The sequence below is a fragment of the Maniola hyperantus genome, chromosome 20 (assembly GCF_902806685.2).
Source record: "Maniola hyperantus chromosome 20, iAphHyp1.2, whole genome shotgun sequence".
NCBI lineage: Eukaryota > Metazoa > Arthropoda > Insecta > Lepidoptera > Nymphalidae > Maniola > Maniola hyperantus.
Window position 1 is genome coordinate 5,260,185 of NC_048555.1, and position 25,416 is coordinate 5,285,600.

The window sequence follows — 25,416 nt, forward strand, 5'->3', positions numbered from 1 at the left end:
ACAAACGTTTCATCTTGTTGATTCTCAAAAGTTCTTATTAAAACGATATTATATTTTTAGATAAGAGCCCCTTCATAATTTCTATTACTTTTTTTGGACAAAGCTCCTCTCATTTTGCAGTAGCAATTGATATTAGTATAAGTGTTCAGTCGTGCGTAAAAAGATATTCATAAAAAACCTGCTTCAATCGCAGTTTGTAAGATATAAAGCGCGAGAATAAGACGACAAGTAAAGTGTTCAAGCACGTTCGATAAAATCTGAGATTACTCAAAGGGTCTTTTTATGTGTATAGATAGGTTCACGACATTTTCACAATGATGCTGGCAGCCAAGATCCTATTTTTTTCGAGAGGAATAAAGTCTTGAGTACAAGTTAAAGGATGTTTATCGGAAAATTATACCACTTAACATTTGTAAGAGTTTCAACGTTCAACGCTGAACTCGTATTACGTATTACTTTGTTGATAATAAGTTTGAAGAGTTTTGGTCTGAATTCATTTTACTGTTTGGGAGCTTTTGAATGAGTGTATGATAAACAAGCAAGAAAGGAAATTGCCGTTCTGTTGATAAGTTTGTTAATACTTACTTCGTTATATTGCTGGGAAATAATAACTTTAAGTTTTTTTTTGTAACAAACTAAGAAGTTATTATCTCAATGGACACAGACAGTCGAAAGACTAATTCTCTGGTCATAGTAATCATCACCGGTCCACTACTGAGCATGGGTCTTTCTTCAGAGTGAGAAGGGTTTAAGCTATAGACTTTGTAGTCAATAAACCCTTTTTCAGTCTGCCAATCCGACTCGTGTTCAAGGGCTCTCTAGTGGTCAATACGTTTGCCTTCTATTCGGTGGGTCGGTTTTCGATCCCGGGTAACTTTTGGAAGTTATGTGCGTTTTAAACACTTTAACGGTGAAGGATAACATCGTGAAGAGAGCATGCCTGACAGTTCTCCATAATGTTCTTAAAGGTGTGTGAAGTTTGTCAATCTACACTTGGCCAGCGTGGTAGACTATGGGCAAAACCCTTCTTACTCTGAGAGGAGACCCGTGCTAGTAGTGTAGTGAGCCGGAGATGGGTTGATCATGATGATGATGATTATAACAAGTTGGCATATTATATTCGTTTCTTGCGGCTGTTTTCTCTTCAGTGAGAAGTAGGTCAAGGCGTCAATTTCCTCTAACTTAAGGCTCCGGGAGATATCGCGGAAAATCGACTTTTCCCCAATATCTCTACCATCTGGGTCACTGATAGGGCTGTGCCACATTTTTGTAGACTAAAACCAATTGTCGCTCTCAAAGTGTCGTTTTCTAACGAAGGTCGTCACTTGGGTGAGATTCTTTTTATAAGAGCCGTTCGAAACAATAATTTTAGGTGTTTTCATTAGTAATAGGAGTCATGACTAGTAGATTTATAAGGGTTCGATTGATGTCACAATAGCCTCCTTTGGTTAGGTATATTTCTACACTAATAGACATTTATTATTAATTGTAAGGTATATATTATTAATTAGATCTACATAAGTAGATATACAAGTTTACACAATAATGATGCCGTGTATTAATGAATTGATTGTAATTTGCACGTATTTTTATTATTATGAAAAAATTACACTTAGTATATTGAGGCACGTTGCAACTTGCCATGCCAAAAAATAACAATAAATAAAACTAAAAACTTATATAAGAATAAACTACGAAAGTGCATGAATGTGTGGATATAGGAACTATAGTGAAATTAATATCAAACAAAAATTGAGTACTTAGTTAAAAAACTCAGTCACATTTTTATTTTAATCATCACAAGTAAAAACATGTTAAAATATCAAAATATAGCACAAAATGAATGAAAAAACGAGTTGCTTAGTGAGATTTTGTATTTTTTAATACCAAGGCGGGAAGCAAAACAAAATATGAAACGGTAAAATAAATTGGGGTTGCTAAATCGACCTCAGAGGGCACATTAAAAAATCTAATTAGTGTGAAATCATTAAAACGGGTTCGGGCGCAGCTGGCAAGAGGTTTTGTGACTGCAGTACCTGGTACAGTTAACAGAAAAAGGCCGAAATTAACGCCATTTATTTTCCTACAACGAATATTTTATAAAAGTAGTCTTTTATATTACGTCTCTTCAGTCTAAAAATTTTTCATTTATGTTTCCATACGAAATAGAGTAGAACCGAGTCGCAGGATCAATTTCAAAACAACTTAAACTTAGCTTTATATAGTTTGACATACAGTTGAAATTGGTGTACCTAATCAATACAAAACAAAACAATTAAAATACAATTGAAGGTCAAAGTTTAACCTCCAATAAAAGCAAAATGAGCTGTATCTACAAGGGGGGGGATAATGTTTTGTATTAAAAAAAGCTGTGGGAGCCTAGTGGTTAGGACGTGCACCTTCTAATCGGAGGTCGGGGGTTCGATCTCGGGCACGCACCTCCAACTTTTCGAAGTTATGTGCGTTTTTAAGTAATTAAAATATCACTTGCTTTAACGGTGAAGGAAAACATCGTGAGGAAACCTGCATGCCTGAGAGTTCTCCATAATGTTGTCAAAGGTGTGTGAAGTCTGTCAATCCGCACTTGGCCAGCGTAGTAGACAATGGCCAAAACCCTTCTCACTCTGAGAGGAGACCTGTGCTCTGTAGTGAGCTGGTGATAGGTTGATCATGATGATGATGATTAAAAAAAGGAACCCTATGGTTGGATGAGACTAATTTGTGCAGTCCATTTTCCTTTTCAGTAGTGGTAAATCGGACCCTTAACATAACCACAGAATAGATAATAGTACTAACGTAACATAACCTTAACCATCCGTCATACGATTGAATCTCAGTACACATCTTTACACACGATATACGTAGCATCATCATACGAATAGCAAACGCAAGCAGAAAAGCGGGCCAAAGCTTGTTTCATAAAATTATTTTAAGCGTGAAATTACTACAGCAGTTTGTCGTAGGTACCTGGCACGTGAGGTGAACTGTGTGACTATAAAGTAAAAGCGTCAGAAAAGTAAGGTCAGCAAAAAGTATAGACGGCGTAGTTAATTTAAATTTCCTTCGTAGGTATTATAAGTGCGCGACAGGTTGAGATGGCAATTGGGGTGGAGACGCCCCCACGCTAACCCATTGCGGGATAGTGTGGGTGAATTGCGGGTGTGCGGGGCTTCCCCCCGCTTTACACTCCGATAGCCCTCTCAACCTGTCGCGTACTATACTCGTAATAATGCCATTAATAGCGCACTATTTATAACCACTTGCATTTTAATTACTTTTGACAACCTCTTATTCACCTCCTACTTCGGTAAACAGGTAGTTTCGAATCTATGTTAAGAAATTTCTTAATAATGAGCCCAGATTTATTTATTTTGGTGCGAGTTATATTACAGATTTATATTATAGATACTTTGGGGTTATATTATAGATACTTTGGGGACAGAGCACAGACGTGGGGGGACTTATTTATTGCTCAAAAAAAATGCATACGAATATTAGTAAATATTAGGCAAAGAGACAGTTGTAAGCCACATTTCATAGGAAAAAAGATCCTGACATTAACATCTATATACATAATGGAAACAGTTCTGTTTGTTAGGAAACACTCACACTTATACAAAACATTAGACAGTACATACCATCGAAACTCGCGAAACAAGCACAACCTGGCTCTTCCACATTACAGCTTACAAATAATACGCCGTAGCAGCCCGGTTTACAGATCAATCATTATTTATAACAAACTTCCCAACGACATTAAAGAAGAAACAAAAGAAGTCACCTTTAAGAGAAAATTAAAACAATGGCTACTACAAAAATGCTTTTATGATATACAAGAATAGGCTACTTGACTCATATCTAATTTCGTCCAATAAATGATTATTTATTATAGTATTTTGCTTAAGACAACGAAATATATCAATAACAATTATTAAAACGCAGGATGGATATATAAATCCAGTTTAAAAAAATACAGTTTTATTTTTATTTGAAACTCAGAAAACGCTGTCAGCCATGATGTGACGTCATTAAATATGTAAACAAACAAATGTCATCCCTATTGACTAACGTAGTATCCATATATATAAAATTTCAAGTCCTCCTGACTAACTTATATATCAATGCACAGCCTAAACATCTAAACAGCTGGTTCTAGATACATGAAATTTGGTGGGTGTGTTCTTTGTAGGTAAAGAGAAAGTATCCACTAGGAAAGGATTTTTTGAAATTCCACCCCTGAGTGGGTTAAATGGGGGTTTGAAATTTATGAAGTTCACGCGGGCGAAGTCACGAGCATAAGCTAGTTTTTATATATTTCTAAAAACTCATAGTAAACGTAAAAAATTATCGTTTTCTCTATATAAATTGAATAAGTTATTAAGTAAGACTTACAACAAAGTGATCTTTGCAAAAATAAATTTGGGTTGCAGTCGTTAGTGATATAGGATCCCTTTAAGCAAGTCTTCGCGTGTTACGTATATTTATTTCACTGGGCACTCTAATCCACAACTTTCCTGTGGTCTTTATCGATGCGTTTTTACATTCTCGGATGATACAATAACGATAATTACTATATTTTTCATGTAAACTAGTATAGAAGTCATGTTTATTAAACTTTGGTAGGTTATGCTGTTGTTTACAAATGCAGACGTCAGAGCACAGATAATCTATCGGCCAAAAATGGCCGACAGTGTTTTCACCTGTCTAAGAAAAATATATTTTTAAATTAAAGTTTTACGGATTTTAGGGCGCAAAAAAATATAGTGTTAATTTTTTTGATCTAATAGGACAAATATTAACCATTTAAGACCTACTTAAAAAAAGTGTCAACTAGCCTATTTCTAACTGCATAAACCTCAATAGCGTGACGCACCTGTAAATGACATCTGATATTTAAATAATTGCAACATAACCATAACTAAATTAAATTCTTACAGTAACTATTTTTAAATATTTTATTCTATTGACAGAGACTTAATCAGACCATGACAGCAATTATTTAATACTACTATACTTTGACCTTATTTTTATTTTGTACTAATCTTGCTTTATAATAAATTCTAGTCAACATTCTCATAATATAATAATATATAAGCATAATAATATTTAATATCTAGTAATGATAATTTTAATAATTTTAATCCTATTCTTATTGTATCTTTAATATTTACCATTTTATTGTACCTAAAATTGTATTTGCAATACCCTGACAGGGTCTCATGTATTTAGCTTTTAGCTTTAAGCACCCACCATCAATAAATGTAAATGTACATGAAAGCAAATAAAAAATCTGAATCTGAATCTGAATCAGATACTTATGCATCATCACTACCATGATCAACCTATCATCGGCTCACTGCTGAGCACAGGCAGACTTCACACACTTTTGAGAACATTTCCTCACGATAATTTCCTTCACCGTTAAAGCAAGTTAATTAGTGTAGTCCACGCGGACGAAGTCGCGAGCATAAGCTAGTTGAAATAATAAGGCTAAAACTTTGTAATGCCGTTGGAAACTACAGACACTTTAGAATAACAAATATAAATAAATAGCAGTTTCAATTGGTAGCTGCGATAATAGAAGGACTTTGAGATGTCTACAATTAAATCTGTCAGTAAAAGTTAGCGAAGAGTCTACGAAGTTGGCCGCGCGGGATTAGTGGCTCAAAACTCATAAACCACTATTTCCATTGATAATAATAATTGCTAAGGATTAAATAAATCCTATCTAAATATCTCTTTTTTTTAAAAAAAAAACTAGCTTATGCTCGCGACTTCATCCGCGTGGACTACACAAATTTCAAACTCCTATTTTACTGCTGTATTTTCAAAAATCTTTTATTAGCGGATGACGTCATAATAGCTATCTGCATGCCATCCGTCTAGTAGTTTAGTGTAGTTGTAGTGTGCGGTGATAGATCAGTCGGTCAGCTTTTCTTTTTATATATATACTAGCTTATTCCCGTGACTTCGTCCACATGGACTACACAATTTTCGAACCCGTATTTTACCCCCTTACGGATTGAATTTTTAAAAGTCCTTTATTAGCGGATACCTACGTTATAATAGTAGCTATCTGCATGCAAAATTTCAGTAAAAGGTCTGGTTTTCACGTACGGACGTACGTACGGACGTACGTCTAAATGTGGAAAAGAATCCCAGGATAAAGGAAAAAGAAAGGTTCTGTTTTCACCTTTACATAACCCTAAAAACGCTGAAAAGCAAGTGATAGCCTCTCAGCGTGTTTTTATTGCTCATATAGCTATTTATTCAGTTTATTCCACTTTTTCAGCTTTATTCCTAGTCTAATAAAGCCTCGCTTTATGAAGGACCATTTCAAGCTGCTTCGGAGTTTTGACGACTCTCAAAATATGAAGGTTAATATATTTTTCATTTCATTTTTACGCTGTGACCTAATTTATTTGAGAAAGCTTTCTATACACACTCTTACAAAACATTATACGCATACACAGATATTTCGCTTTTGATTTTCGTAGACCGAAATGTGAAAACCTAATTAAAAATTAGCATCACAAAGTACACAAAATTATGCGACTTTTGGAACCTTTTTATTGGGAAACTATAGTTATTTTTCTTAATCATATTATCTGGCTATGTGACAACTATCCACGGTCGTAGCCACCCACCAGACAAAAATACTTAAAAAGAAACACGATTGGATGCAATTTCTTCGATAAAAAAACTCATAATTTCACTCAAAATTTCTAGATTTTTTAGTGTAGTTTTTTTATTATATACTTAGATAACTACAATTTCCAAAAATATTTCCTTTATTACTACGCTTTATTTTTAAAACGCTATAATTTCGATTTTTTGGTTCCTGGGGGCGACTAATATTTTTTATTGCCATCTCGTCTCGGAACACTACTATCGGAATAAATTTATCCTTCTCGCGTTTTATGTTTGATTCTAGACTTAAATAAAATTAGTAAGTATAGTCCGCGACAGGTCGAGATGGCAATCAGGGTATAAGAAAGCGCGGGGGGACGGACGCCCCGAACACCCACGCTCGCCCGCACCGGGTTAGCGCGGGGGCTGTGCGGGTATGCGCGGCTTTCCCTCCCCGATTGCCGCCTGTCGCGTACTAGGTATAGAGGTTTTTATAATGCCCGGAAAAAGAAAAATAAAACAAACTCAGCTTATTTTCACTAGGTATTGTTCAAAATTTTCCTCGTTGACAAAAGAAAGATCCCCGAAAAAACACGAAATGACGAAAGTATTCATTTAATTTTAAAGAAAAGAAATTTAATTTGTTTTATAATGTTGCTTCAATTTTGTCAGTATCAATAAAGAAGTATTTCAAAGTTTAAGTTAATTAATCTCATAAATAATAACTGGAGGTACGTTCGACGGAAACATCTTGGCGGGGACTAGTTAAAAAACACATAACTCAGGTTAAAGCGACTAGAATAATTAACCTGTCGCACCGCAACCACCTGGGAGGAAGCTACGAGCTAGATCTAACTAGTTTAGGGCTGGCGAAAGCTCGACTACCATTTCAGTACGTCCCGAGAGAAGTTTTATTAGTAGCTCCCAAAAGTCAAGTTTCGATTTCGGTTTACGGCGTGGGTAATTTATTTTATTATATTATCTATACATAAAAAGCGGTGGTAGTCTAGTGGCAAAGACGTCAGCCTCATATTTGGAGGGGTCCGGGTTTCGATCCCGGGCAAGCACCACTTTTCGGAGTAGGTATGTGCTTTTTATGCAATTCTATATCACTTGATTTAACGTTGAAGAAAAACATGAATGTTATGCGGTAATAAATATTCGTTTTTTTAACATAGTTCATGAAAAAGTTAATGCCTAACAAAAAGTTATGATTATAATATAGTATGTTATATTGGGTACGAGTAGATACTCATAAAGTCGCTCTTTTAGTGTATCCTTAGTCTTTCATTGCTAACTGACAGCCTTATATACAGGGTGCAACCAGAACACTAGTAGAAACAGCGTGAATAACCATTTGCCTCATTTTGTAGTTTCAGTAATTTAGTATTTTTCAAACCCGCAATGTATAGCGTGCGCAACACTTGAGTCATTCCCCCCCCCCCCCCCCCCCCCCATGACGCGGCATTGACTCAGAGTGGCCTACTTTCGCAACGTTCGTTGACCTCTAGCGTCAGTCAGATTTTTTTTGCAATATATCATAAACTTTTACAAAATTATAGTATTTTTAATTTTTTTTTTGGGTTTTTTTATCATATCGGTAATCATCACTATTGTCACCTGTCTTCGTTTTTGCCAGCGTTCTGGTTCCATCCTATAGACTAGCTATATAAGGTGGTAACCCTACAGCTCATAATATACACCCCGCTTTGCTTCTACCTACACTTCTACTAACATTAACTTATCCTTGCAGGTGAACTAGTGAGTTTTTTCAGAATTTCAAACAAATTCTATTCCGAAAAACTTTTCATTCTTGAAGTGCTAAGGAGTCAGCTGATATCATAAGGTATTTTTTTATTGACAATTTTTAAATGGCCCTTTACAAACGTAACCACTAATTCAAACTTTCGATGTAATCAACCCCAAACTGAAGTGATTTGTTGTTTACAGCTCTCAAAACAAATGACTAACCTAATAAAAAGGTAAGCTATTAAATCCACCTGAACTTCTATTTTCGAACGCAGTCAAACAACAGCAGCCTTTTTTGCTGCGGTAAGTAATAACAAAAACGAAAACATACGCAGGCGGTTAAAAACTGGTGAAATTTCCCCTTAATCCATAGTTGCGATTTTATGCGACTCAAGTTCGACGAAGTAATTTTCCCCCGCAAAAATTGAGACAATATGTTTTATGACAGTGGGTACAAAGGAAATGTTTTCAGGGTTTACCGTTCATTTATGTATGTATGTGAGTTTCTTTTTTCCACCATTACTTCTAAATGCCCGAACATATTTGTACGTATGGGGTATCGTTAGACCCTTTACATCATCCCGAGTGACACTGGCTATAAGAATTGACGAAATCAATTATGAAGTCAATCATAGTATGAAGTGACAATAACATCAACAAAAAATTACGTCCCCTAACCCGAAGGAATATTATGGTATTCGGATTAAAATATCCCAAAATTTTATAAAAAATATGTTTCATGTACAGAATTTCTCCAGTTATAGTCCATACTACTATTATAATTTATAAATGCGAAAGTGTGTCTGTCTGTCCATTCAACCGAATTTAACGAAAGTTGGTATAGAGTTAGGTTGCATCCCGGGAAGGACATCTAGGCTACTTTTATCCCGGGAAATCAAAGAGTTTCCGCGGGATTTTATTAAAGACCAAAATTCACGCGGTAGTCGTGGGCATCATCTAGTTTTATTATAAGTATAGATATCTCATCACAATGTTGGTTGTTACTTATCTATCGACCCGCGTTGACATCTTGAGCCCATTTCGCTCGGCTGAAGCTGTCCTCATTGTCAGTGAGCAAATCTCGGTCGCTGTTTCTTTACATTTATTTCCTGTACAATTTGTGTTCGTGACTTGCAATTTTACTAAACAATAACTAGAAACATCTGTGATCGAGTGACGCCGACGTGGTCTCAAGATTTCAATACCGTAGCACATCAATTACAATACTCGGTCGGAACGTAGCTATGTTTCTATACTAAAAATATTAAAGTTACTATGATCAATAAAAAATGTTTTATCACCATATGAAGTTCGCTTTATATCAATAGTGTAGGTAACACTGAACAGTCAAAAAAATATAGACAGTGCATATTTATAACGATAAAGAGTGTAAATTATATGCTCGTAGGTTCGGGCAGGTTATAGGCATCTTTTAGACAATATTAGTCCTTATACTAGCGGCACGCTATGATGGCCGGTTTGACACATTACAATAGTGATGTGGAATGTCAATTTATTCTCGAACAAAAAACAATTAAGTTTTGTTTTTGTACCTGATTAAATAGGTTTAATAAAACAAAAATGTATATGTTTATTTAATTTATTTGAACGAACTGAATATTTGAACGAAAATGAATATACATACTTTATATGCACACAAGAAACATATGAATACAAAAGATACCGAAAAAGGTGCCACAAAAGGCCATAATTAATCAGATTCGTCCATACTACTATTTTCACTGTCGTCACTGCTATCATCACATACATTAATAATTATATGTTCGTTTTCTATAATATTATCTATTTTCACATCTCTTTCATAATCTTCCCTTATTAATTTAACAGTTCTATTCACAACCTTTTCCCAGTCTCCTTTAGTCACATGTTCACAAGCTTCTTCTAATAATTTTAGCATTTTTTTTGTGGTAAATGGGGGTTCTGTATTGTGTCTTGCAGCATATCCCTTAATTTGAGCCCACACCAACTCAATCGCATTATACTCACAATGGTAAGGCGGTAACCGTATAACTCTGTGCCCATGTTCTAATGCTATTTCGTCAATGACGTATCGGATCTTGGTTGGTTTGTTTTCTTTTAAAAGACGTACTAATTCCGCTTTTAACATATTCATGTTTGCATCTACGCCATTTTTACGAAGCCATGCGACGATATCAGCTTTCTTTTGGGATTGCGCAGGTGGCTTGTCAATTTGCATCGAGTGGTATGGGGCGTTGTCCATAATTATAATAGATGGTTCAGGGAGGCTACACAACATTGAGGTAAACCATTCAGTAAACTTTTCTCCATTCATGTCTTCATGATAGTCTCCAGTGGTTTTTGACGCAAAAGCCATGAGAGAACCTTCGACAAACCCGTTGATGGTTCCGGCGTGACAAATTATAAGTCGCGATCCTTTTCCTACAGGAACTTGGAAGTAGATGCTGCTGTGTCATCGTTCCAAGAACGGCCTACAGTATGGTTAGCATTAAGCCATGTTTCATCCAAGAACACAACATTTTGCCAATTTTTGATTTCTTTCACTTGCCGTAAAAAAGTATACCTTGCCATCGCTATATCAAATCTTTCCATCAATATTTTGCGTTTGTTACATTTTTTGTATCGAAATCCAATGGTCTTCAAAATCTTCGTTAAAGAACTTTCCCCACCGAAGAATAATCCAGCTTCCTTCAGTGAATGCACCAACTTTTTTCTTGTTGGATACTCCTTCTGTAAATAGTAGCCGTAAACATGTCTTCGGATAGCATCGGCATCAAAGCTATCGATGCCTACGACTGGTTTTGCTCGTTTTCTCTTTTTGGTGTGTGAAGTTTATTTTCTTCTGTGCCAGTCTCGCCATATTTTTTTTTAGTTATCCGTCTAACAGTTCGTTGTCCAATATTAAGCGCATCAGCTACGCGTTCAACCACTGACGTTATAGGTAAAATTGGCCCTCCATTTTGAGCTTCACGATCGAAATAGTTACGAAGGCGTATTAGGAACTCACGTGTCTGACTATTTAGAACAGTTCTCTGCGTACGTTCGGTCATATCGACGAAATCCACAACAAAGGGCTTGAACAGAGTCCAAATTAACGAGCAAGGGTCAACAGTAATGCAGTATCAATATTTGAAATCCAAAGCCAGGTCAAAACTATATCACAATCGCATTGCACTGACAGTTTATACTTTTCGAAGCAACGTCAATTCGAAACTGCTTGTTTTGCATTGAGCATTGACGCGAGTTTGCCGGAGGTAGTAGTTGTGCTAGCCAGCGATCCTATGTGACGATCGTATTAGATTCCATTTTTAAAAATTTATTGATATTTTTTTGCGATTTCAGAGGTTTGTCCACATAGTGAAAATTGTTCATATTCACAAGTACATTCACCCCTTAAATGGTGCAAACTGATTTTTCTACACTTGTATACATTTAAGAAATCAATTTAATAAATAAATTTTGAGTCCTAAACCTAAAACTACATTCGATAAAATTTATGAATCTCTGCACATCACTATCGTCAATAAAGTAATACAATTATTTCCTTCAAAGTCGTTATCAATTAATACGGAACTTCATGAGCGGACAAACGTCAAACCGGCCATCATAGCGTGCCGCTAGTTTAGTTCTAAAAGTTTTTGGTTTTTGTTGTTAGTTTTGACACTATCACTATTCTGACTGACGTATAAATCCTAAGGGTAAATCTATAAAAGATAAATCTAATGCGATGACTGATAGGAGATGATTGCACGACAAAAATATCTGTATAGCTCTCTGCTTCATCAACTATTCACATTGATGTATGGGGAGTCTGTTATTATTCATCACCCGTGATTGATTGAATTGACTGGTGCATACCTAAACTACCGTCCAATGAACGCTTAATGGTCACGGTCATGTCTTTTTTACGGCACTCGTGTCTTATTATATCAACGTTTCTTTTCACGCAGTATAAGTATGTACCTACATACTAAAACTGCTGGTGCAATTAGGTGTCTATAGTCTATGTAGGATCATAAATATTGTATGTTAGGATTAAATTTCTGTAATCTCATGGTCGGCAGGTAACACAAAGATGCGTTAACAATACGCACGTAGGCAGGGGAGGGTAATGTGGGGACAATTTGTACACCCCGTTAACCGTAATGTTCGCGGTCATCTCGCTCAACGACACTTGTGTCTTATCAACGTTTCTTTTCACGCAGTATTTGTACTGAAATTGTACGTGAAATTAGTTATCTATACAGTATGTAGGGCCATAAGTACTATACATTTTATTGTATCGTGGGATTAAATTTCTGTAATCTCATGGTCGGCAGGTAACACAAAGGCGTGTTAACAAGGGACACACGTAGGCGAGGGAGGGTAATGTGGAGGACAATTTGTGCACCTCGTTAACCGTAATGTTCGCGGTCATCTCGCTCAACGACACTCGTGTTTTATCAACGTTTCTTTTCACGCAATACAAGCTTAATAAAATTGTTGGTGAAATTAGGTGATGGTCTATGTAAGATTATATTTCTGTACATTTCATTATAGAGTAGAATTAAATTTCTGTAATCTCATGGTCGGCAGGTAACATAAAGGTGTGCTAATAAGGGACGCAAGTAGGTTCAGGCGAAGGAGGGTAATATGGGTGACAATTTGTGCATCTCGTTAACCGTAGTGTTCGCGGTCATCTCACTCAACGACACTCGTGTCTTATCAACATTTCTTTTGACGCAATATTTGTACTAAAATTATACGTAAAATTAGTTGTCTGTACAGTATGTAGGGTCATAAGTACTGTACATTTATTGTATCGTGGGACTAAATTTCTGTAATCTCATGGTCGGCAGGTAATACAAAGGTGTGTTAACAAGGGACGCACGTAGGCGGGGGAGGGTACTGTGGAGGACAATTTGTGCAGCTCGTTAACCGTAATGTTCGCGGTCATTTCGCTCAACGACACTCGTGTCTTATCAACGTTTCTTTTCACGCAATACTTACTGATATTATTATTGTTGACTAAATTTTCGAACATTTATTTTAAACTCGATGCCCGTGACTTCGTCCGCATGGATTTAGATTCCAGGAGAACTTTTCTGGGATGAAAATGGATAGCTTATGTGACTCTCCAGGTTTTTACGGAAAAAATGCTACGTAGGACCAAGGTTTTAGTTTGCTCTTACATAGCAATTTTTTTAGAAACATCACAAATTCCCATTTTTTTGTCGATAACTCTTAAAATATTATATAACGGCTTTTTAAATTATCATCATCAACATCATCATCATCAACCGATAGACGTCCAACGTAGGTCTCTTGCAGTAGGGACTTACACACGCCACGGTTATGCGCCGCCTGAATCCAGCGGCTCCCAGCGACTCGTCTGATGTCGTAGATATAGAACGGCAGAATTGGAATTTAACCAAGAATCTGTGTAGGTACGATGTGGATGGATTTCTACGCTAAAGTCGTTAACATTGAAACAGCTTCCTCAGTGTCAATATTGAATCAGCTTCCATACACTGGCTTTAGTAAGATTTATTACCAATAAAACGCAATCATTTATCTCAAGTGCAATATCGTTAAAAGTAAAGCACTACTTTAACGCTTAATATGCAGTTGGTTCTGGGCTAAAACCACAATTTAGCGATTTCACAGTGGGGCAGCGAATGTTTTTGTGAAGAGCAAGAAGAGAGCGGGCGCCCGGTACGGTTTGGCGCGGTATGGATGCCAAACCGTTAAATTGACTTTGTGACTAATTCTGTTGTACACAATTTCTAAACTAAACTAAAACAACAAGCCTAAATGTGTTACTATCCCATTCCTAATGCTCTCTGCGAACAAAGACAGGTAGCATTCAATTTAGACCTGTCAATTTAGTGTAGAGATTGTGTATAACAGAACTAGCTTCACTGCCCAGTTTTAATACAAGTGTTGCAAGAGCGGGCGTTTGTTGACTCTGTGCATACACGAGCGTGCGTGTAATTTATTTTTAAAATGTAACTAAATACCGAGGTAGCGAATATGCGATATTATAGTACTTTATTCAATGAACTAGGCTAACCACTATTCATGGGTACAGCTAAAATACGAAAAAGTGTTTCCATACACGTTAGCCTGACGATTTGGGCGAACGTGTACGAGAGTATCTTTTTTTTATTTGTACCAAAAACATTTACAATAAAGAGAAAAAGAAAGTAAAAGTGGATTGGAAGCACTTATCTCTATGAGAGATCTCCACCAAACTCTATCATAGCGAACCCAACTGTATCATAGCGAAACTATGGCATTACTCCTACATTTAATATGCAGTTGGTTCTTGGCTTAAGCTGATATAGCGCGAATAGGAAGCTTAGCGTACAAAGCGCAACTTTCTCACTTTATAGTAACTTTATTGCGCAAGTTCATCTACTTTATTGTTGACGTTTTTTTAATCTGTGGCTTAGTAGAGCTTACTTCACGTGATATATTGTTTTCAATTTGGAATTGAAAACTAAAGTAATAACAAATGTAAACCTATTATCGGTTGATTATATTCGAAGCTTATCTGCCCCTGCTTCGCTCCGATAGAATTTCTGAAAATCCCAAGATATTTTTTAACTTCAGTGGTTTACATGGTGAGTTCATAGATCAGTTAGTTAGTCAACCAAATAGTAAGTAAGTCAGAAATATAGTTCTAATCCACGCTATGCCAGTGTTAGAAAAAGAAGAATACCAATAATTATACATATATAAACATGAATACCAGCTACTTATCCGAAAAATTAGGTCAAGAGTTTACCTATAATCTTTTTTCGTATATTTCTACAGAATTACTTTGAGTATCTTCGATGTTAATGTAACTACCTATATCTATTTACTTACAAAGGAAATCCTTCGAAGAGAGATAAATTAATCCTTAAATATTGAAAGGTTTTTATAAAAGGGGCTACGTACGAGTTTTGATGAAATTACCAAAAGCTCAAACGCTGATAGCTTATACATTTTTCATTATAAAGTGTATGACCGTTACAAGTTGTATATGGATGTTTTACGATATAACAATATGTAAAATATCTACTTATTGTAGCAGCTCAAACACAATTAGTACGACAATGCTTTTACAAATTTGTTAATGAAAAAGCTGCGAGATACCGTGGTCGCACTAATCATTCCTACTTGGGCTGCTGAAACTACCAAATCGAGAACATTGAAATCGATTAGAAAGATCAAATAATGTTAACCCAAGTCGAAAACAAGTTTGTTTCAATGACTCTGTTGGAGACTATGATATTTTCAAGCAACAAAACTTAATCCTTCTCCTAATGAAATACGTTTCTTGCAATTCTACCAATTATTACTGTGTTTTATTTTAATACAAACAAAACTAAAAGTATATAGTATATTCATACAGAAAAAATTTATATTTATAAAAAATATACGCCGTCCAAATGGTCATTTATGGGCATTGTGCCCAAAACACTACCACTACTTCTACCATTAGGTACTTACACTTTCAAAAAAAATAAACGTAATAAGAGACTTCTGTTTGGTTTGAGATCGATTTTTATACATCAACAGCTGACTTTAGAATAGCGTTGTCCCATTTTACGCTAACGTCAACGGCACTGCATGAAAGTTGATCGTATTTATATATGTCCTTAGTTTTTAAAAAACTTGTAACTGCCTTCTGCAATACAGGGTTTTCCTAGTGCAGAGGGCAGAAAACTTGTTTCTCGTGTCTAAATTCTAAATTCTAAATTCAAAATAAATTATTCTTATTCTTATTCTTATTTCCTCGAAATTTGGTAGGACTGTTTTCTGTAGGAGTAGGCATTGAAATCCTGTTTCTGTTTGTGCCGATTTTGGAGAAGCCTAGGATGCAGCGGTCGTCACACTTTTTTGGTCAAGGGCCACATAGGACAATGTGAGACAGTACTAGGGGCCGCACACTTGTGAATTGTATGTGAAACTAGCAACGCGGGTGCAAGTAAATGTAACTAAATAAAAACAGAAATGTTTATTCAAGATTTTTATTACAAAGAAAAACAGGTACTTAAGTAAAAAAAAAAAAGTTAACACTTCACGAATTGTGATGTTGCATTTTTTTTACAATTTCTTCTATGTTCGCGTCTTTGGGACTACATGAAATCCTCATGGTGTCTTGTAAATGACTGGAAAGGCGATTACGATATTTATTTTTTAAAAATGTCATTTTCGAAAATGAAGCCTCACAGAGGTAGGTCGAAGGGAATATAGTTAAAATAAATTGTGCGCAGTCTCGTAAACATTTATAGTTGCTAGGCACATTTCTCCAAAATTCAATGTACTCCTGCTTTTCGCGATGTTCGATGAAGTGGGCTTTAAGTTGTGTGTCGAATTTAAGTTCTATAATTTCGTTCAACAATTGTGGTTTCGGAAATCCAAACTGGCTGAATAATTTAATGTCACCATTTTCAAAATGCCAAGGGTTTTCTACAAGAATAAAACAGTTCCTAATATTTCTCACGTCATTAAATCTTTTTTGAATTTCTGCCAAATATTCCTTCAAAAAGAGGACCATATCTTGATAGACACTATCACCAATAGATACGTCGGATCGCAGAGCAGCAACAGTAGGAAAATTAGAAAAATCTCTAGCTTCAAGCTCACTTATGTATAATTGCAGTTTAGCTTCAAATGCGAAAATTTTATTCGTCATTTCTCCGATTATCTTGTTAGGTCCCTGCAATTCTAAATTAAGATTGTTAAACTTCAGTGTAATATCGGTCAAAAAAGCCATAAGTGCCCACCATTCATCATTTTCAAGTTGGGGATATTCTTTACCACTTTGTTGTAAAAATTGAATTATTTCAAATTTCAAATTAAAAAATCGTTCTAGCACTTTTCCTTTGCTTAACCATCTGACGGCAGTATGCAGGACAACGTCGCCATAATTAGCTTGTAATTCTTCAAGAAGTTCTTTAAATTTTCGATGGTTAAGTTCACGCGCACGAATGAAATTTATAATATTTATGACCGTTTTCATCACATCCTTCAATTTGTTATTTGAGATTTGACATGCCAAAGTTTCTTGATGCAGTAAGCAGTGAATGGGCAGCAAATTCATTAAAGCAATCAAACCATTATTTGCACCCACCATGGACGGACAACCATCAGTGCATACTGATATCAATTTACTTATAGGTATATCGTATTTTTCCACTAATTCTTTTATTACGTCCATAAAATCAATACCTCTTGTCTGACCTTTCATGGTTATGAGAGCCAGGAAATCTTCTTCTATGATCCCGTCCATTGTGCAGTAACGCACAAATAATGAGCATTGGGCCATTGATGTTATATCTGTGCTGGAATCACACGCAAGACTGAAGAATTTGCAATCTTTCAGTTTTTGAATTATTGCATCAAACATTGATTTTGAAATATCTTCAACGCGGCGGCGACAGGTCGATTCAGAAAGCGTAAGTTTTTTTACTTCTGCCATTATTTGTTTACCATTTGAGAAATTTTGGAACAAAGTCTGCGAAATAGTTAGCATGCATTCCTTAATTAATTCAGCATCAGTGAAGGGTTTCATCCTTTTTGCAAGAATGTTACAAACTTGGTACGAAGCTTTTGTAACTGCATCATTTTGTCCGACCGCTGTGGTCATAATATTCTGTTGACGACGAATTGACAGCTTCAAATGAGCTACTTTATTCTTCCTTTCATTAGATTCCAAAGGAAAAGCCTCTGTAAACGAGCTATGTTTACTTGTGTAATGTCGAAATAAATTGTACCGCTTAATCCCGACAACAGTTTCGCGGCATATTAAGCAAATAGCAGTACCTTCCTTGTGTCCACTAATGAAACAAAATTCATCCTCCCATTTTTCTTGAAAACTCCTATTTTCATCAGCTATTTTCCTTTTGGAAGCACTTTTTGATGACACTCCAGCCATTAGTAATACGTACGTAACTCGCAATCTATGAAAAGAAACAAGCGTCCAGTTCTGTGTGCCGCCGAGCGGGCGGCGGTAGCGGGCAGAGGGTGGAGGGGGCAGTGCCGCCGCCCGCGCCGTCTCGACTCTCGAGTCTCGACTCACTTCCCGCTACACCCGCGCCAGTTGCTGCCCATGCCGTTTAGTATATTTTATTCTGTGCTATTGCTCTGAATAGTAAAGTATAAATTATAATCTATACTTATGGTATAGTTAGTATATTTTTATAAAATTATTTGGTTTTGTTCGCGGGCCGCACAAATACCAGCGGCGGGCCGCATGCGGCCCGGGGGCCGCAGTTTGACGACCAATGATCCAGATCGTATTCGGATTGGAGGCAGTATAGCCTGACTACAATAGGCGTAAAAACAACGCCGTCGAAACACAACTACATTTTAAATGCCAATATGAAACTGTATCAAATCCTGCGGCTCCTTTGACATAAAATATAAAATACCAAAAGCACTTAGGAGCTCCTTAAGCGGCAAAATTGTGAGTGGGACAGGATTATGCAGGTAAGTAAGGTGGCACTGATTTAATTTCCCTTGCACCGCTGCATCCCGCCTCTTTACCCTATTTCCTTCTCAAAGTACGGTAAATTTGTAAAAATTGTAAAAGAGATTTCTCCGAGTACCTATTTCATTTTCACCAACTTTTGCCACCGCGAATCACTAACTTACGAGTTAGCGAGTCAACAGTGTAGGAATCTCCATTTTTAGGGTTCCGTACCTCAAAAGGAAAAAATGAACTCTTATAGGATCACTTTGTTGTCTGTCTGTCCGTCATGTCTGTCAAGAAAACCTATAGGATACATGCCGTTGACCTATAATCATGAAATTTGGCATACAGGTAGGTCTTATAGCACAAGTAAAGGGAAAAATCCGAAAATCATGAATTTATGGTTGCATCATTACCCTATAGGTTTTCTTGACAGACACGACGGACAGATGGACAGACAGACAACGAAGTGATCCTATGAGGGTTCCTTTTCCTTTTTGAGGTACGGAAACCTATTAAACCAACAAACAAACACATTTTCGAATTTATAATAATAGTTACTGATACGTAACGTAAGCTAGTAGGTGTATTCGTAACAGCAATAGGCTCTTATAATGTGACGCCATCAAGCTACGTGGGCGATTACAGCAATTTTGGGCGATCAAAAGTCGTTTTCCAGAGTGCTAACTGCTAACGGTCTGGGGTGGATATTAAAATTCGCTAGCGAGTGCCACGCTTAGTACACGTACAGAATATTAAAAAACTATTAGCGCTTTACATAAATATTCTACACGTGAAAAGTAGAGAATTTTTTAATGGTTGTTTTCAACTAAGCTTTACTAGACCTTTTTAACGGAGGTGGTGCTGACAAAAATTAGTTATACTCTTAGCAGTCTCTAATATGATTTCCGGTTAGGTGAAATTGAAAATGGATAATTAGTTACCAGATGATGCCCGCGGCTTCGTCCGCGTGGATTTAGGTTTTTAAAATCCCGTGGGAATTATTTGATTTTCCGGGATAAAAAGTAGCCTATGTCCTTCCTCGGGATGCAAGCTATATCTGTACTGACCAAATTTCGTCAAAATCGGTTGAACGGATGGGCCGTGAATGGCTAGCAGACAGACAGACACACTTTCGCATTTATAATATTAGTATGGAAGTATGGATTTATTAAGATCATTAGGTCGTCATTAGTTATGTATTGTGTTTGAAAATTTCTTTTCAACGATACCCCATAAGCAGGGTTGGAAAAAAACAATTGAAAAAAAGGAAACATAACTACTCTTTAAAACACGATTGAAACATATTTAAAACTGTTTGTTTTAATTTTAAACATGTTTACACCACTTGTGTTAATACAATGCCATGCCTGCCTGTCCATAGCCGTATGTCAAGCGAAATAGATTTTTTTGTCCCCCATATTTTACTACTTCTATGAGCGCCTCCCTCAATTAATACAGCTGTTATGTCTCTATCTCTCTAGAAAAAGTGACGTATTCGTAAATATTAATAATTATATTAAAGCCATAGTAAAGCGTAATAAATTTCTTGCAGAGTAAGTACTCAATTGATGCATAAAACACTCCCTTTAGCGTGTAAGGTTAATGCACATTGGAGGGCACTCGAGCCTTTATAAGAGCCTAAGTGAGACAGGTATTGTGCGGGACACGGCGATCTATCGAGCGGACTTATCATTATGGCCGATACATATTCTGTAAAGTATTAAGTATAGAATGTGTATCATGACCATCTATATACCTATATATAATTATATAGATGGGCATTATTGCTATTTTTAAGTCATTTTCCCCTAAACCTATCTTTGTTAGTTAGTAATGTATAGGTGCATCACTAGGGATATGTCAGAAGTTTTTTCTGAAGGATGGGATATGGATTTCTTGAAGGATCAATTCTAGGATTGAAGGGTAAGGATAAGGAAATGAAGAGACTCGCAGGAGAACTGACATAGCCCAAACCATCAGGAAGCGGCAGTGGGCAGGCCATGCTTGCTGTAAGAGCGATGGCCGCTCGAGCCGCAAAGTTCTAGAATTTAAGCTGCGAACAAGTAAGCGTAGTATGGATCACCCTCCAGTAAGAGGGATCGACGATATAAAGAGGGTGGCGGGAAGTGGTTGGATAAGGAAGGCTGAGGACCGGGTGTGGTGGTGCTCTTTGGGATAGGCCTATATTCAGCAGTTGACGCCCGCAGTTCTACTATGAATAAAAAGCATAGCCGAATTGACATCAAAGTGGTATCGATTTAATTTCGATGCCAAAGTAATAATATCGGGATGTCAATTATTTTAAGGCCCGATTTTTCAATCTCCAAATAATATTAAACATGACAGTTTTTGTATTGGAAATCTGTCAAAACGTCAAAATCAGTTAGTTTTTTCGGGGATTAAAAATCAGGCCCTAGTCAGTTAATGGAAAAATAGATTGTAGAACATTTTAATAAGATTGCCCATGTACACAGTTCTAGCCGCTACACCGACCGCTAGGCCACGGTTTCGCTTACCAGTGACGAAATGTGTGATATGTATGTTCACTCAGTACTCAGTACGCGGTCAAGGCGTCGTCGGGCGCGAACCTAGAAGACTCAGGTTCGAATCCTGCCGGTTACGCAATTTTTGATATGTATTCAAAATTATTTAAGAAAGGATTTTTAGAAAATCCACTCGAGCGGAGCCGGGTCTAGACAGCTGGTTAGATATTGAGAAGAATATCGATATTTGAATATCGATACCATATTTTACTTTGTCGATACACCTGAGACCAGTTCAGCAAGTGGGTCACACCACAACCAAGTCAAATATGTATCTTAAATTTATAATTCAGGCAAGTTTAGGTAAAGGAGTATAGTTTGGTAATGGAGTGCAGTTTCTAACAGTATACCACTGACCTCTACCAACACAGATAGATATTCGCTAGACCTGCGATTGCCAACCTGTTTCTGAAGCAACTTGCTTTTCGTTATTTTGGCAATTGGCGCTGATAACAGCAGTGAGCGTCATGTAAGCAAAGGTATTCTGTAGGTCAATTTCGAAAACCTGCATCAACCATAATTATTGTTCTGATTGGCTAAATTTGTGCGATTCTTGTTGCAACAATGCATTGTAGCCAATTAAGTGAGTGAGCGTCAACCAATCAGAGGTGATTGCGATCTTGACATTGTAGCTGACATTCTACCGAAATCGAGCAGCTGAATTCAGTGCTAGAAACAAGACATCTGTCAACAAAGTGTCAACACGAAGATCGTTTGATGCAAAGTGAATTTATTTCCGGTACGTTTGGTGGGGTGCTACGAATCGGTGCAAATAATAATTGTAATTTTGTGTGGCACACCTCTTCCAGCGTACTTGTATATGTCCATTTCTATAGTATACATATTTAGCAGGCCGGACGCAAGGATGGCCCGAGGAGTTCGGACAGATATAGATGCGTTTCCGCCGTCCAGTGCACACAGTTCTCGATTAATCTTGCACATCTCGAGCTACCTTTGTAACTAATGGAATTATAGATTCTAGTAACTGATATCTTTAAGATAGATATAAGTAGTAGTAGTATATTTTGAGTCTAGTCTCGCTGTACAATTTTCTAGTATGACATAAATATACCTAGGTAAGTGAAAGACAATTTTAGTTACAAAATATTTTTAAATACATATCAAAAAATGCGTAACCGGCAGGAATCGAACCTGCATCTTCTGGGTTCGCGCCCGATGCCTTGACCAACTCGGCCACGGTTACGCTTACCGCCAGTGACGAAAGTGATACGTATGTTCTCTCAGTACTGAAGCGACTGTTTAGATGATAGAAGATGCAGGTTCGATTCCTGCCGGTTACGCAATTTTTGATATGTATTTAAAATTGTTTAGTAATTTCCTTGAAGTGTAGGTAAAAAACACTAAAAAATTATAAAAAATAATTTTAGTTACAATTTTCATCATCATGATGATCAATCCATCGCCGGCTCATTACAGAGCACGGGTCTCCTCTCAGAGTAAGAAGGGTTTTGGCCATAGTCTACCACGCTGGCCATATGCAGATTGGTAGACTTCACACAACTTTGAGAACATTATGGAGAACTCTCAGGCATGCAGGTTTCCTCACGATGTTTTCCTTCACTGTTAAAATCAGTGATAACTGATATTTAATTACTTAAAACACACATAGCTCCGGAAAGTTAGAGGTGCGTGCCCGGGATCGAACTCCTGACCTCCGATTAGAAGGCGGACGTCCTAACCACTAGGCTACCACAGCTTGTAGTTAATTACAATTGTAGTTTAAGTTAAATTTTTAGACTTACGCACGTAAAGTAGTAGGTAGGTTACTTTGCAATGGTATGTTTATTTTCGTGGTTATAGAATTTCAGAAAGTAATACTAGCTTTTAAATCATCATCATAACCCATCGCCAGCTCACATGGGTCTCTCTGCGCAGAATGAGAAGGCCATAGTTTATCACGCTAGCCAAAGCCCAGACTCTCCCGAAGTCATATCCACTAGGCTAATAAATATTTTTTAACCGACTTCAAAAAAAGGAGGAGGTTCTCAATTCGTCGGAATCTTTTTTTTTATTTTTTTTTTATTTTTTTATTTTTATTTTTTATGTATGTTCCCCGATTACTCAAAAACGCCTGGACCGATTTTGAAAATTCTTTTTTTGTTTGAAAGGGTATACTTCAAAGTTGGTCCCATTTCAATTTGGTGAAGATCTGATGAACATCTTCGAAGATAGATACTGGAACTCCTCAACGGATAAGAGTAAATTGCTCGCGATCAGTGTAATAGCTTAGTAAACAGTAGATTTTTAACCAGTCATAGCATAATTCCACGGGGCCACTAAAAATTGTGAAATAAATTTTTTTTACAAAAAAAATAAAAACCGACTTCGTTACATAAACACTAAAAATTGAAAAATAATTTAATTTATTACCGAATATATTATGTATACAAGAGTTAATATAGTTCCATAATAATATTTTTTGGGGTCGGTGCCAATGAGGTGCCATTGTGGAGTCCCATAAAAATATGAAGTCTAGACGATTCGCGCAGCTAAAGCTAATTGGCACCGGCACCAAAAAGTATTATTATGGAACTATATTAACTCTTGTATACATAATATATTCGGTAATAAATTAAATTATTTTTCAATTTTTAGTGTTTATGTAACGAAGTCGGTTTTTATTTTTTTTGTAAAAAATTTTTTAGATATTATATTTTGAAATCCCCGCTATAAATTTTGTATCTACTACAAATATTTACATCGAATTTGAGGAACCGAAATTGATAGAGATGTCTACTATGTATCTCGTACAAAGGCTCGTAAGAAATAATTGATGAAAAGTCCACTGAGCCGTGACTTCATACGTCAGTTGACAAATGGCTTTTAAAATTTAACATTTTCGATATTTTACAAAATGTCCCGTCGACTGCCGATACCGTGATTTACGGCGCAGTGGGATAAACCGGACGCAGATTAAAGCGATTGCTCTAAAACGGAAAATCCGAGTAATATAAAGATATGCTTCAGTTCCGTGGGGCTTGCACCGCTGACAGTGCTAATTCTGTAGGTCGATTTCGTAAAACCTGCATCAATCATTATTACAATCTCAATTGTTGTGGTTGGCTGAATTTGTGCGATTCTTGTTGCAACAATGCATTGTAGCCAATAGTGAGCGAGCATCAACCAATCAGTGGTGATTGCGATAGTAGCTGTCATTCTACCGCAATCAAGGCCCTGTTTAAAATGTATCTAAACTAAATAGACTGAGTCTGAACTTGCCATGCTTTCATACAATAATCTACAAGCTTATTTGTTATTTAGTCCTGGTCTTATTAGTCTAGGAAAGTTACATTCCAATAAAATGTTACAAAATGAGTAATGACATATTTTCAATATTCAAAGATGTGACTTGCTGAAGTTGGTAGATTTTGGTATGCATTGTCAACAGTCAGACTTCAGAGCTGCGAACATTCAAAGGAGTTTGTTAAACTTTGAATAAGCCATATTTTAAGTTTGAGCTTTAGTATAGAATCAGTTTATAAAGGTTTCCACAAATCACAGACTTGACCTGGTGATGATTTTTCTTTATAGACAGCTTAATTTAAGACTCAAAACATTTCCAAAGAAAGCCAGTAAAATATACAAATTTGGCTCAAATCTCCGCTTAAGTGAAGAATTTTCGTTTCAAATAAAAAATAGAGCTAAAACATGGAAAATAAAAAAATCCAGCCCGAGAACGCAATAAGTCTGAAAGGCAAACTTTTGAATCGCTAGGTTTAAACTTAAAGGCTCAATCGCTTTGAGTGGGGTTTAAATTTGTTTCAAAGGAGAATGCGTTTTAAGATACAGTATCGAATGGTACAAAGTGGTTTGTGGGATGGAATAGGGGGGTTGGTTGTGGAGGGGGTAGAGGACAAGAGCTGTCATTTGCAAGGACTTCAGACGCAGCGGAGTTACACAAGTTGTCACCATCCTTTATTTTGCTTTTATACTTTTCTTTACTCTTCGCTGCCGCTCGGGTTACGATGATAATAATTAAGGATTATCATCCGGTTTTTGAATGATAATGGGGCTAATTTTAAA

General features: G+C 36.5%; 1 protein-coding gene and 1 non-coding gene across 3 annotated transcripts in view; both read right to left on the minus strand.

Annotated features, from left to right (window-relative positions):
- Sema1a (semaphorin 1a) overlaps positions 1–25,416 on the minus strand; it is a 474,106-nt gene that overhangs the window by 59,995 nt on the left and 388,695 nt on the right. The window lies entirely within an intron of this gene.
- On the minus strand, positions 22,504–22,576 carry TRNAS-CGA (transfer RNA serine (anticodon CGA)). The gene has a single exon. It is a non-coding gene; the product is annotated as a tRNA-Ser (tRNA).